Here is a 6,561-nt window from a genome sequence, read left to right on the forward strand (position 1 = left end):
CAACATGAATAATGATAAATGAGTACCGTCAGTGCTGTCCGGAAACTTGTACGAAAAAATGAACATGCTTGCCAGGATGGGCCTCCTATCTGCGACCTGTAATTTCAGACGTCTTCCCTGACACAACCTTTGCCCGATAGTCACAGAATGCAGTATGCCCACTGCTGTGGTGATCGAAGCAACTAACCACTATGAAATTTCTGAGGTCCAATGGTTTAAATGCGCTAGTAAGGGGATGGGTGCATGGGCTCGAGCCACGCCCAGGCTCGGTGTACAGTGCTTATTAAATTGCAGTTGAATGTAACATAAAATATGTCTACCTTTTTTAGCTACCCTGGCGTTAAGGTCTGCCGTGTGCATAAATTAGGACAAACTTTGTAGTTTTTACAGGCGGAAAAGGGGTAAGACTGTCTCAAGGTACGTTAAAATGCATTGAAACTAGTAACGCCATACAGATCCGAAAGACGGTGGAGCAATTGTTTTTAGAAAAACAGTCTTCTAGCTGTCGGAACGAATCATATCAATCCAAACTAAGAACTTGAACCGGGTGCGAAATAAATTCCTTTTTTTCTGGTGAACAAACCTCTGAGAAAATTACTAATGCATCTGTTTCCACTATTCAATGCCTTGGGTTTTAAACAACAATTTGACCGTTTTTGAGTAACTTTATATAGAATATTTCGCCGGCGTTTTACGCAGGGGGCATACTTTGGGGATATCCCTTTGATGGGAAGAGCCTCGAGAGAATGGCATGTAATGAATGAAAGAATCGGTTGCAAATTGCTCTTTGATCCATCTAAAGGAAATTTAGCGCCTTTAGCCGAGTACATTAAAGTAGGCACAAGGGTTTTGGGCTGAATGCATATTTTAATGCATTGGGATGTTCGCCCATCTTCGTAAAATGCTGCGATTTTCCTCCAATGCTTCGCGGTACTGGTCCTTTGACAAGCCGTTGACCTCTCATTCATTCAATACACCGCCTTCATACTGGCCAGACACACACGGACATTGGAAGCAACTTTGAAATCCCAGATTCCTACATGACATACTAAAATATCACAGTCTCGGTGTTTCCGTGCAGTACTGAATAAAGGAACAGCACATGCACACACTTGAAAATACATTGGCATTAAAGTTGAACTTATATTGTTTAGAACCCCCCCCCTCTCGGGATGGCATGTCTTACGGGATCAGGAAGTCCAAGGATGATTTTCATTCTTCGAAGCCTGCGTTTACACAGCGCGTGCGCCTGCTACGCAAAGACATGCTTCTGCTACTGCATAATGTAGAATTCTGTCGGAAGCAATCCTCAATTTCCGAGTATCTTTGGTCGCATCCTTGACTCTGATCTCATTGGCCACGCAGCCATGACGTACCGACACGCAGTTCGTGCTGTTTGTTTGTTTGTTTTCGTCTAACAGGACTCGCAACCCTTATAAACAAAATCGGTTTCGAAACTGCTTATTTTCAACTTGTTCGCTCATGTGGTGGTAGGATTGGAGCTTTTGCAATGGAAAGCTAGCTGGCGGGTGAGTTAGTTCCTTGTGTTTTGCTCCGTGTTCGCTATGTGATTGCTAGTCACTGCACTGAAGTTCATGGAAGATTTTCATCCAATCGATATCATTCGATGCAGCTGCTAAGTGCAATGAACATGTAAGTCCTATCGACTCTTGTCTGAAAAGTTTTATTGGACATGACTTTTATTGCAGGAAAAAAATGAACGATTAATTAGCGAATTGCAATTTCTAACTCTGAAAAGATAAAAATCCTGTACTAGAATTGGCAGCCGGAGAATCACTTCAGATTCATACATTAGAACAAGGAAAGAATAGTGAAATATTTCCAGTTGTGGAAGATGGTGGAGTTGCATGTAGTCTAGTATAGTCAATATGTAAAGTCTCTGGAAGCATCCTGCCTGGTAACTGTAAAAAGCCACCTTGAAATACCCAGGTAAGAGAAAATGGAAGTTTTATACTTTTAAATTGACACGTATTTTGCAGATTTGGGAAAGTCAAGAAATTTTCTTTTCACGAAGCCTTTTCATATCATTTCAGCCCGCTCTCTATTTTTTTTTCCAAAGGAAGGGACCCGGGCAATTTTAAGAAGTCGTGAGATAGATTCCAGACCGAAACATATTGCGCAAATTCCACCTTGACAGACGAGATGGGACGCTCTTTTTGATGTCACATCTGTGCCATTTTTTGTTTTGTTTTGTTTTGTTTTGTTGAGCAGGGCAACTTCTGTCGAAAAGAGGGCGATTAGACACGGGTGTCTAATTTTATCTCTGGCCCCATCTCACAAATGCATTTTCGATCTACACCAATACATCATTTCTATTAATGTTCATCTTAGATTAGGCCTATCTGTATTTGAGAAAAACCTGCATATTGGCAATCATTATTTTGACCCCTTGATCCTATAAATTTTAATAGACTTAAACGTATACAACAATATAGGCCTATGTTTGTACGAGAGAAAATAAAAGAAATATCGAATGTCAACATCATACAGCAATTTGTTCTGTACATATCAACATGTACCACGTCAAGAATATATTCCCCACGGACATTCGCATGAAATGAATAGTCATGTGTAGCCCAGGCACATACATGTATTATATTAAAATTGACTGCTTCCAGTGGTGTAACAAGACTGGCCTGTCGAGTCGATCCATAGAGCAGTTAAACTTCCCGGGGCGAAACATTGGGGAAACAGAATGCCTTAGATAAAGCGGTCAGTATATTTGTTTTACAACATCTTTGCCATAGATTCTGCTCAATGTAAGCGACAACTGATTCTTCTGATCTCAGTGCAAATGAAAAGTGTGTCTGTTTGAATAATTAATTCGTTGAACAAATGAACGGGCACTTTTTTCTGGCTACCTCTTGCTTCCAGCTCTGTGGCTCTCATAGCACTTCAAAAGGCGCACAACGAGCAACCCACATAACAGTATTTACACACAATGCCGATGGTCATTTGTATGGCTCCTTGTTTTTGTTACGGGTATTTCTTCGGGAATTCGTAGTTGTTTTGGCAGCAAAAATTAAGACAGGAAAATGGTGGATTTTATGGGACTAGCTCTCGATCAATTATGATACAAAATTTGCGGGTGTGGTGTTACAACTGAGGATATCAGATATGTCCATGTTTGAGCAGGCTGAGAGCGGTCCCAACACATTAAACGCCAACGGATTTTTCCCATCCATTAGCATAGTTAACTCCAGGCACCACGTTGGGCGTGTGTGCTTCACGCGGATCCGGATCGCGATCAGTAATCCGACATTGGCTCACTGACCCCAGCACCCACGTACTGCATAGAGTAGGCCTAAACCAGCTTTTGGATCACTGATCGAGATCAAGATCTGTGTGAAACAAACAGGTCCTACGTCAGGAAAGTTACTAGACTTGATACCAAATCGATAATTGAGTCGGTTTTTTTTCACACAGTACATGTATACGTATATATCCGCGGGGACGTTGGTTGCCTGAGTTGCCTCGTCCCCACCTTGCGGATGGTCGACCATCCAACTACCGACTTTGAGAAATCGTTTTCAGGTTTGTAGATCCAACATAATGGTAGTCCCTAGCGAGTTCTATGACCCGCACTCTGATTGGTTCAAATTGCAGAATTGATATGAGCATCCTTAAATGCATGTATTCTAGGCCGCCATCGCATTTTGTGCAGTCCACTCGAGGAACGTTAATTGAAGTTCGCCATTTATCTTTGCACTATTACATGTAGTGATTCGCAATGAAGTTAGAGAAGATACAGATGTCGGTGGATCGTGCTTTTGAGGTACTGGGGATACACACCACAGCACCTGAGCAACTACAAAAGCTTGTAGCTTCAAGCAGCGGCAAGGATGCATTCACCAACTTACCAACAAGATTTGGCGGTTTTTCTTCGTTATGCACCGATATTTAGACGGTATGATTACACGTACCGCTTATAAACCTCGAGGGTTTGTATTCTGTGTTGAGTACCACAGCAAAGTTAATAACAAATTAATCAAATGTTTCACGTTGATACATTGTATAATAATTCATAATTGACCTGAGTATACTGATCGTTAAACATCACCTGATCTGCAAATAATGGCCCGACGTATTGAGAGGAATCCCCATTTAACTGATGGACTAAGGACTAATCCTTTCATTTACATATTGCTCTCTGCCAACTGCACATTTATTGCACTGAGCGCATTATAACCCATGCGAGAACGCATTTTGTCAAGTCGTTATAGACAAGTCGGACCTCGGCCAGTTATGCTACTTCATATTTGTCCCGAGCCGATGGATTTCGAAGGAAGTTCATGGACAAGCAAACCCGTATACGCGACTAATTATCAAATCTAGAAAGTAACCGCCGGCATTCAGACAATGCCGGTTGAATTCATGGTATATTGACTTCTGATCTTAAGGGCAGTAAAATGTAATTAAGCAGGCTTGCGTGCAAAGAAAGAGAGATCTGCAAAGACATGGAGGAAACGAAGTGATGTGTACCATAGTTTTGGTGCACCAGGAAGTGACGTATCCGTCCATAGACTTTGTACACGATATGGCAGTTCGTAATGCAGCAACTATCCATGATACCTTAGTTGGTGATACAAGCGACGAATTTCTGATTTTTTTCAGTTGTTTTGATATCAGTAACGATCTAATGCATTATCTACGTGTCCACCTGTCCGTTAAAATTATCTTACATAACAAATATGAGGGGCCTAATCCCCCTTCGAAAAATTCCCTGATCCGCCCCCTGGTGTGGTCTTTGGTAACAGTGTTACAGCAACAACGCAACAGCCCATAAATACTAACAATATGAACAACACACAGTGTCAGTATAAACAACAACTTGTGTTTGTTTCTGTTTCTCCACATCCAAAATCTTCTCTTTTTTTTCCTAGACCAAATTTTTCAGAATGTTCATAGTTTGGGTCAAAGAATTATCCAACATTTCCCAACTCTTATGGCGACGCAAACGAAAACAAAACGGAAAAGGTATACAGAAAAATAAAACAGGACAGAAATGGTATTTTTTTATCGTACCGACTTCATCCTTGGCTTTGACATGCTGCATAATTCCCTTCTGTAAATGGTAAATAAAATATACGGAAATCCATAAAATATTTTCGTCTGCCAAAATGATATCCATTCGTTTGCTTCCACGCCAGAAGAAAAACATCCGGATGCTTTTATACGTGTTGAGTAGTTCAGTGAGGATATCACAAGGTGTTATTTGGACCAATGGTGTAACTAGATTTCACCATAGAGGAAGGACACAGGAGTTTGAGCTGCCTGGGCTCTAACATCTGGCCAATTACCGCTTTTCATACCCAGTGTGTCCATAGCCAGAGCCCAGCGAGCGCTTGCTACGCACCATCTGTTTCACAACCACGAAACCCCTCTGTACCCAATGATCACCGCCGCAATTTGTCGCTGGTAATCTGCATCCTTAAAACTTTGTGCACTGAGGTATGGGAAATTGAATATTCATACATTTGTCGGTGCTTGATATGATCTCAGAACATCAAATTTAATGCTTGCACGGTTGCTTGTATTACACCGTGTGCCCTAAATGTTCATGTGTAGTCATTGCCCTAAATGAGCGCTTTCTTCTGGAGTTAATTTGGGAATAAATAGTCCCGTTGTTTACAAGATTTTTTGCTTGTTCAAATCACCTTTATTATGGCATTGGTACAAAAGCGTATTTTACGAGACTTCATGATCAGTCCCTGTGATGAAATAGTGCATTTTGTTCCTTATGAACTGAGCTTTCTATAGTAGTAGTCAACATTTTGTTTGCCACTCTTAGCCAAATTTGTACCAAATCTTTGAAAACTGATGTATTGGACGGATAATAAATTACAAACTTTGCATGGATAATGGAACAGTGAATCAAAATTTTAAAAGTTTTTTTTCACAATGGCAAAAGTAGGTCTAACATCGGGGATTTTTCTCTCTCTATTTCCCGGTCACAAAAATAATTTGTATTTAATGGCAAGCAAAACACTACAAGTACTACTAGGATATTACTGGCCCCGCTTGTCCGGCCAAGATGCAAGCAGTAATGGGGCATTTGGGAATGTTTTCTATTATTCGTCTGACTCGGCGGTGACGGTAATTGAACACTTTGAAGTGCCAGAGTTGCAGTTCCTTCTGTGTCCTTCCGCTGTAGTTGAGTCATTGTTCCCCCCCCCCCAAAAAAAAGTTCTTTCGCACGTCCGTTTCATTATTTAAGCGGAAATACGACCTACAATAGCTAATCATGTCTTACCTGCGCACTCTGCAGTCACTATGTTTTAAAAAGGTGCCTTTTGTTTTTACTGGAACTCTACAATTATGTAGGCCAACGAAATATTTCAAAGAAGCTTGCAAGTATTGCACCGGGAAGTTAGTCCCCAGGTCCCCTTTGTGGCCAGCCACCGAGTTCGACACTGTGTTTATTGCGCTGCAAGATGATGTTAGGACAAGCTTGGCTTGTCAAAAATCATCTTAATCTGCGCACAGAGGGCGCAAGAATTGCCTCCGTGAGCTACTATGGACATAAAATGGCGTTAGGTG

At 41.3% G+C, this 6,561-nt stretch overlaps 2 protein-coding genes and 1 long non-coding RNA gene across 3 annotated transcripts in view; 1 reads left to right on the forward strand and 2 right to left on the reverse strand.

Moving 5' to 3' along the window:
• Nucleotides 1-6,561, reverse strand: part of erp44 (endoplasmic reticulum protein 44) — a 107,515-nt gene that overhangs the window by 63,922 nt on the left and 37,032 nt on the right. The gene's annotated exons all lie outside the window — the stretch shown is intronic.
• The window catches only part of LOC147799733 (glycerol-3-phosphate dehydrogenase, mitochondrial-like), a 54,293-nt gene that overhangs the window by 42,806 nt on the left and 4,926 nt on the right, over nt 1-6,561 (reverse strand). The gene's annotated exons all lie outside the window — the stretch shown is intronic.
• Nucleotides 1,437-6,105, forward strand: LOC110990829 (uncharacterized). The gene is made up of 3 exons (XR_002600006.2): nt 1,437-1,653; nt 3,448-3,555; nt 3,743-6,105. It is a non-coding gene; the product is annotated as an uncharacterized LOC110990829 (long non-coding RNA).

This window comes from Acanthaster planci, linkage group LG03 (assembly GCF_054643075.1).
Source record: "Acanthaster planci isolate LZ-2023a linkage group LG03, COTS_SCS, whole genome shotgun sequence".
In the NCBI taxonomy this organism is placed as follows: Eukaryota; Metazoa; Echinodermata; class Asteroidea; order Valvatida; family Acanthasteridae; genus Acanthaster; species Acanthaster planci.